Here is an 8,777-nt window from a genome sequence, read left to right as displayed (position 1 = left end):
ATGCCAAGAATTTGATGATATCGAGGGGCTGTGCTAATAAAATGCTTCAACACAGAGCAAGGACCTTTGCAAGTCAGGGGTGTACTATTTGCCCCATTCCTTTCCAAGACCTCCTAATGATGTCCTCTGTGCTAGAAATGTCTATGAACTCCTAAACAGAGGGAAGCTCTCCAGCTGACACAAGAGTCTTGCCTGGCAATAAAGTTTTTAAGCAAAGGTGATCAATTTCACTATGCTCAACCTTTTTGACTTCCAAGAAATTAACTAATGAAGCTCATGTCAGCCCAGCCACAAGCTCAGTTGTCTACAAGGCACATGGGTCTTTTTAACTGGCTGCATGGAATAAAACTTCCTTCCAAGTGATGATTAGCTAACGTAATATGAAACTCATTGCTGCCTCTTATTTGTCCAAAGTCCTGCTGGATACAGCAAAGAATCTCCTAAAGGGTATGATAGCCACACAATCTACCTGAATGGCTGAAATATATCCCCAGTTTAGACTCAATCAACTTGGAAGCCTGTACCTTAGTGCATCCGATCAATTCCTTAGGGGATTATTTTTACTGCCTTGCCCTGTTACTGAACTGTCTTTGTGGGAGATGATCAAACTCTGTTGAGGGTGGCTATAGGAAGACACAGCTCACTGTACTCATTCCTGAGTCTACTGAGAGTGTGTTGTTGAGCACATCAATCATTACATCACACACTGTACTCTTCTGAGGATCCTGGGGAGAAATTTCTGTCTGCTCCCAGCAATAAGAATAGAACAAATCTATTTATATCTTATAAACACTGTGAACTATGTAACAGGCAGAGTTTTTAAAATTTCCTTTTAGTTGCCAACTCTTATAAAATAATTTTTGGAACATAATAAGTATTTATAATATGCACATTTAGTCTCATCCTTGCTATTCGTAGGTCCTGGCTTGTTTCTCTTTATTTTTTTACCCCTAATTTTAATCTGTTATATCTTGCTCTGTATTATGCAAGTTACCTTAAATCTCTTTTGCAACAAAATTGGGGTTCTTAATTAGATTTATCATGTTCGGCTGATGCTGGTATTCTAATCAGATCCATTCCTTCCTCTTTAAAGTGTTTTTTTTTAATATTCTTTTATTTAAACGAAAATAATTCTGGACAGGACTGTGTGAGATAACATATTAAACTGTCATCAGACACTTATACCTCATTTTCTATTATTTGAATAAAGAAAGAGATATCTGGTTGGGACTCTATTTACATAAAATTGAGTGAGGGGGAGAAAATAGAAAAAAAATTGATTTTTAACAAAACAGAGTAACAACCTTCAAAGTCTATAAGATCCGAATAATAGGATAACACCAAGAAATTAGCAGTTAATTGAGTCATATGCCATGCCCTGCATTTTAGTCCAAATAACCAATTGTCCAAATTGAGAATGAGAGAGTGTCATTTAACCAGAGTTCAGATAGAAAAAAGATCCAAGAAGTTTGGACGATTACTAGTTAACTATCTGAGTCAAATTTGTCACCACTAATTATAAAGCTTTGAAGTCTTAAGCAGGAGTCATAGAAGACCCATACCAAGTTCATGGTAAGGTAACGATCTTAGGGTAAATTTGGCATTGATTAATACACATCTGGAAAAGGGAACAGTTCATGATAACTTTTTTTTTTTTTTTTTTTTTTTTTTTTTTTAGATGGAGCCTTGCTCTGTCACCAGGCTGGAGTGCAGTGGTATGATCTCGTCTCACTGCAACCTCCACCTCCCAGGTTTAAGCAATTCTCCTGCCTCAGCCTCCTGAGTAGCTGGAACTACAGGTGCATGTCACCACACCCTGCTATTTTTTTTTTTTTTTTTGTATTTTTAGTAGCCGAGGTTTCACCATGTTGGCCAGGATAGTCTCAATCTCTTGACCTCATAATCTGCCCACCTGTGCCTCCCAAAGTACTGGGATTACAAGTGTGAGCCACCATGCCAGGCCCAGGATAACATTTTAAGAGGAACATGAACTATCTGGAATTTGGGACAATGGTAATACATATGTTAAAAATACTGGAAACCAGGCCATGTGGAGAATTATTTAAAGCATCATGTTGCAATACAGTGAGATAGAACATGGTTTTGGTGTTAAACCCACCTGGGTTCAAGTATTTCTTACCACTTGCTACCAACTTGAATTAAGTTTCTTCTATCTGACTCTGTATCTCTAGTGTGAATGTATTTAACAAATTACTTTTCTTCTTGGGAGGAAGGAGCAAGACACAGAAGACACGGAGATCCATGTAGAATCATAAGAAGGTAAAGAAGAAGGAAAAAATGTAAGAGACTACACACAGCCTAAAAGTAAAGAAACATCTAAAAATTATATTAGAAAGGTAGTAGGAAGTATAAACTGTGTGGAATTAAATTCAAAATATATATACAAAGTGAGCTAACTGTGTTTTAGAAAACAGATTTTGGTGGTCAGTATATCATACATATATATGACATTTTTTATCATCTTAATGAAAAACTAGACTATCACATTTATAATAGAGTCAAAAGCAGAAATTTATTATCACAGCAACTTGCAGAATTAACTATCGTAGGCATAGTGAAAAGGAAAGGAGTTGAGTTCAAATTCACACACTGTAACTGACTAGTTATGTTACCTTAGGCAAGATTAACTCCCTTTAACTTCACTTTTTTCAAATGTAAAATAGGAAGTATAGAAGTTGATCCTTGCCTAGCTCACAGGATTGACACATGACTTCATGTAAAATTCTATTTGTATTTTGCAAAGTATAATATCCTACAAAACTTTTATTTTCATCATGACTGCTGTGATTAAATATGAAATTTCATAGTAATCAAAGGGATTGTGAGTGTGGATGGGCCTCAGCATGAGTTCTCACTCTCCTAGAGAAAAGCCCTTGTCTTCAAGAGACATGTATTAATAATAGTAATCACAGAAAGAGAGAGAGCTGTAAGTGCCAGGAAGATTCCATTTTCAACCCTTGGCAGTTAATATAGGAATTACTCTTAGAATGCTGCATTTATTTGGAGATACATAGAGATAGATAGATAGATAGATAGATAGATAGATAGATAGATAGATAGATAGATAATAGATGATAGATAAGTAGAGGATAAATAGATGGATACAAGATAGCTGATAGATGATAGATAGGTTATAGATAGGTGTATTAATCCATTTTCACATAGATACGAAGACATACCTGACACTGGGTAATTTGTAAAGAAAAGAGATTTAATTAAGTCACAGTTCCACATAGCTGGGGAGGCCTCAGCAAACTTGCAATCATGGTGAAGGGGAAGCAGGGGAAGCAGGCACGTCTACATTGCCTGCAGGTGAAAGACAGCATGTGAGAGCACAGGAAAAATTACCACCCATAAAACCATTAGATCTCATGAGAATTCACTCACTGTCATGAAACCAGCATGGGGGAAACTGCGCCCATAATCCTATTGCTTCCTTCCCTCAACACATAGGGATGACATGTCTCTCTCTCCGCATGTGGGGATTACAATTCAAGATGGAGATTTGGGTGGGGACACAGAGCCAAACCATATCAGTAGATAGATAAATAGATAGATGAGATAGTAGATAGATAGGAGACAAATGATAGATAGGTAGATAGATGATAGATTATAGATAGGTAGGTAAATAGATTAGACAGACATATAAATAGATGATAGATGTTAGGTTGATAGATAAATAGATTAGATAGATAGATGATAGAAGATAGACGATATTAGTGTGATAGGTGTATTATTAGTCCATTTTCACATTGCTACAAAGACATACCCGAGACTGGGTAATTTATAAGAAAAGAGGTTTAAGTAAGTCACAGTTCCACATGGAAGTTCCACATAGGTAGATAAATGGTGGATACTTAGATACATGATAGCTAGTTAGATAGATAAGACTTTTGGGGGTGAGATAACTGACAGGTGCATTCCTATTAACTGGAAAGCTTTTGTTTTTATGGATAGAAGAATGGAGTGAGGCTTTCATTTTGAAAGTACATGTTATAATAATGCAATATTTTATATAAAGGAAGTGAGCAATTAGGATGTCCATGCTTTAAACAGGGTGGGGAGAGAATCTAAAGCAGTGGCTGGATCAGAAAGTAACTTTCAACAGCTGAATATCTGATATAGTTTGATAGTTTGTGGTAAGAAAAAAGAAAAGAAATGAAATGACCCTTCCCCAAAGATGTCCACTTAATCCCCAGAAACTGTGAATATGGTATATATATGGCAAAAAGGGATTTAGGGTTGCAGGGGGAATTAAGGTTGCTAATCAACTGATCTGAACGTAAGAAGATTAATTGGGATTATCTGGGTGGGTCCCATGGAACCCCACGGATTCCATTCTGTAAGAGGAAGAAGGATCAGACAGAAGGAGATGCAAGGTGAAAAGGACTTGACCTTGTGACTAGCTTTGAAGATGAAGAGAGGAGGCTGTGAGTCTTCCTTGACTACCTGTATTTCCTTGTACAGGTAGCCCCTAGAAGCTTGGAACTGCCCTCAGACTACAGCCAGGAAGCAGACAGGGACTTCAGTTCCACAGCCACAAGGAGCTGAATTCTGCCAACCAGAATGAGCAAGAACATGGATTCTCCCCTCAAGCCTCCAGAAAAGAATGCAGCCTACAGTCAGCACTTTAAGTCCCATGCAACCTATAATAGATTTCTGACCTACAGAGCTTTAATGTCATAAATTGGTGTTGTTTTAAGTCATGAAGTTTGTGGTAGCTTGTTATGACAGTAATTGAAAACTAATACCTGGTCTTTTTAGCAGAATAACGAGCACCCTGTAATGTGTCATTCATGCATATCTTTTTTTTTTTTTTCTTTTTTGGTGGGGGCAGGGAGACAAAACTCTAGAGTTTAATCTTCCAGCTTGACTGACTTGGAAGTGTTCCTGTCAATATGAAAGATCTTGTTGGGGGTGGTGGAGAAGCCAAAGCAGGCTCTGCGGCTGTACTTCCAGCTCATGGCCCGGTCGTAGTCCTGCTGCAGGTTCTGCTGCAGGTTCTGCTGCAGGCTGTCGGCTGCCTTCTTGCTGAGGGCCATGTTGGGCCTTGCAATCGTGCTGGAGGTGGGGGGGTGGGGGTGGGCAGCTGAACGAAGGGGACAGGTTTGTTTGTGTGTTTGTTTTGAGACGGAGTTTCGCTCTTTCACCCAGGATGGAGTGCAGTGGCTCGATCTCGGCTCACTGCAACCTCTGTCTTCCTGGTTCAAGCGATTCTCCCACCTCAGCCTCCCAAGTAGCTGGAATTACAGGCACATGCCACCACGCCCAGCTAATTTTTGTATTTTTAGTAGAGTCGGGGTTTCACCACGTTGGCCAGGCTGGTCTGGAACTCCTAACCTCGTGATCCACCCGCCTCGGCCGGGACGGATTTTTGAAGCCACCCATAAGTTTGAGAAATTTCAGTTTCTGTTCCTTGTTCTCAAAACCAGCAGTATCCCACTAGCCAAACTGGGTTCCCATCCACTTCCAGGTTTCAGAAGCTTCCGTTTTGCCTGACTCGCAATGGACCTCTTCTTGCAAGGCCTTTTGCCTCACCTGGTCTATGTGTGCCTCGTCCATATTGCCTTTCCTTTCCAACACCACCTCTAAGTCCGTGTCTTTTTCCTCCTTCCAAGGGTCTCCTGCTACTCCACTCTCTTTCCTCTTATTTTTTGCTTCCTTTTCAGAGCCGGCTCCTCAGTGACCTTCTTCTTGGACTTCATCTTTTTCTTCGCGGGGGCCTTAGGGCCATCTCCTATGAGGATATATTCTGGAGCCTCAACTTCGACTGGTTTAGTTTTACTTCCTTTACGGGGGCTGCTCTCCAAGGACCTGGAGGGCTTGGAGTGGCCTGGGAGGACGTCTCCCTCCTGGTGGAATTTTTTTTTCTTCTTCACCTTCCCACTGTGTTCCCTGGGGCTCTTCTGCTTCTGTTTCTGCCCCAAGGCTGCCTGTTCCTCACCCTCTTTCCCCACTGAGCAAGTGTCCACAGCATCCCGGCCTCGCAGAACCAAGGGTCCTGGACTGAGAAGGCTGTGGGGTCCTGGACCCCTATTTTTTGCCTTCTTGTGTTTTTTGAGTTTCTTTCCATCTCTGATTTCCTCCTCACTACGTCTGAGGTCTGGGGAGGTTTTCACCCCAGAGGCATGGGACATAGCCTGAGGTGACTTCTTTTTCTTCTCCCCACTGAGGAACTTCAAGTGGCCAAGCACCTGCTTCCTGGGGCTGGGTGACTTCTCTGTCCATCTGGCACACAGCGTGGTCTCAGGTTCTACATGCTCCTTGCAAAGGGTGCTGACACCCTTCTTTTTCTCCTTCTTTTTCTTCACTAGAGGCATCTCAGGTGCCTGTCCATGGACTACAGTCTTAGAGGGGGATGTGACTCTTATAGGAGAAACATTGGCAAAGTAATCATCATTGTTTAAAATTGAGTATTGAGTCTCCGGTTCTTTGACCACTTTCTTCTTCTTTTTCTTCTCTGGGAGCCCAGGGCCCAGGTCTACTTTGTATGTCTTGGTGGTCATTCCGGTGGGCCAAACTTCCCCATCCCCCTTCATGCATATCTTAAAGACTATTCGAAAATAAAATGTTTATTGTGTTACTGAATTTTTATAGGAATGAGTGCTCATTCAGCTTCCAGACACTCCTGAGGCAAAAGCACTACCTGTTAAGTGTGGTTAAGGGGCCAACTGAAACCTGGGATGCATGTATTTTGGAATAGCACAAGGACAACCAAAAGAGGGATAGATCTTAGGAGAAGAACCGGAAGAAAGTATCTCAACAAGATGCTTCATTTGCCACAAAGAAATGGATGTAAGAATACGGGCAAAAGTAGGGGAAAACAGGATATTTTTGGCAGTGTCACTCATGTGGGCAAAGAAATCAAGTGTAGGGAGGGTATAAGGCTAACCAATTATCTCTAGACATGAGATGTTTGTAGAATATTAGATGTAAGACAGAAAGAAAATTATTGAAAAGCACGAAGGCAAACTTACCAAGTTTCTATTTAAAAACACAAGTGGAAAGCAATTGTTAATTGTGGGCATTGATTGTAAAAGCAGTGATGGTATTGATAGGAATAATAAAACTAGCGTTAAGGGAAAATGATGACATGTAACATTGGGTGCTTACTGTTTGTCATCAGTATAAATGCTGTATTTACCCATGTAATCCTTTCAACAACTATTGAATGGTTAACTTCTATTATCACCCTTTCTCACATTGAGCAAAACTGAGACAAAGATAAAGTAACTGCCCCAAATCAAAAGGTAAATAAATGGTAGAACAGGAATTTGAACCCAGCTCTTCTATTTCAAGAATGTATCATCTTACCCACTACATCATAATACTGCATTGAATATCAACTCCACTAGATACTAGTCTGGGCACTTGACACATATTAAATAAAGTCTCACTAATCCTTTTTTTCTAAGTTAGAAAACTGAGGCTAAGAGTGGTTAAGCTGTCTAACACTTTTCAGATGAAAAAGATGGAATTCCAAATCTCTAATCATGACAAAGTACCTATTATGGTACTTGCCCAAGTTATCTCCTGGCCTCACGTGATCTTCCCACCTTGGCCTCCCAAAGTACTAGGATTACAGGTATGAGTCACCACACCCGGCCCATAAAAAAATACTTAATACGAAAGAACTCCAGGAAATGAAAAAGGGAACAAAATCAGATGTGACACAAAGAAGAAAAATAGCAAAGGACAGATTTAAAAACCAAAAGGCAAGCCAAAACTGGAAGTATATATTTGTGTAACATATATCTGGCATTCAGCTTATATTAAGAATACAAAAAGACTCCCTAAATTTAAAAATGAAGAAAGCAACCAAATAAAAATGGATAAAATACTTGAGTGGGCACTTTAATAAAAATATACAAATGGACAATAAGCTTATGAAAAATTATTCAACATAATTGGTTATTTGGGAAATGCAAATTAAATGTAGTGAATATTCACACCTGCTTGAATAGCTAAAATTTAAATTATTTACAAAACCAAATAATGAGGATGTAGAGCAACTGAAACCCTCATCTGTTGTTCATGAGAATATAAAATGGTTTGACAGTTTTTAATATAGTTAAATATATATCTAGCCTATGACCCAGAAATTTCACCCCTAATTATTTGCCCGTGTGAGCTAAACATATTTATTCACACACTTGTAAAAGAATATTCATAGAAGCTTTACTTAAATTAGCCAACAATTGGAAACAGGCCAAATATTCATCAGTAGGATAATATAATATACTATATTGATATACACAACAGCATAGATAATCGCAAAAACAATGATAAGAGAAAGAAGCTGCTATGGTTTAAATGTGTCCCCCAAAGTTCATGTGTTGGAAACTTAATCCTCAGTGCAGCAGTGCTGAGAGGAGAGACCTATAAGAGATGATTAGGTCATGAGAGCCATGTCCTCATGGGTGGATTAATGCCATTATTTGAAGAGTGGTTAGTTTTCTTGGGAGTAGGTTTCCGATAAAAGGATGAGTTTGGCCCCCTTCCCCTCTTTCACATTCTCGGCTTGCTTGCCCTTCTGTCTTCCTTCAAAGGATGAAGCCACAATGAGGCACTTGCAAGCCTCATGACCTTGGATTTCCCAGCCTCTGGAATACCAAGAAATAAATCTCTATTCTTTATAGATTACTTAGTTTAATGTATTCTGTTATAGCAACACACAATGAACTAAGACAAAAGCCATACATAAAAGAGTGCATACTATATGGTTTGATTTATATGAATTTCAAGAAAAAACAAAA

At 39.4% G+C, this 8,777-nt stretch overlaps 1 pseudogene; it reads right to left on the bottom strand.

The window, feature by feature from the left end:
• Positions 1-4,877: 4,877 nt before the first annotated feature.
• On the bottom strand, positions 4,878-6,527 carry LOC100455297 (lysine-rich nucleolar protein 1-like; annotated as a pseudogene).
• Positions 6,528-8,777: the final 2,250 nt, after the last annotated feature.

This window comes from Pongo abelii, chromosome 7 (assembly GCF_028885655.2).
Source record: "Pongo abelii isolate AG06213 chromosome 7, NHGRI_mPonAbe1-v2.0_pri, whole genome shotgun sequence".
NCBI lineage: Eukaryota > Metazoa > Chordata > Mammalia > Primates > Hominidae > Pongo > Pongo abelii.
Note: the sequence above shows the minus strand (reverse complement) of the source record. Positions and strands in the feature narration are given on the sequence as shown.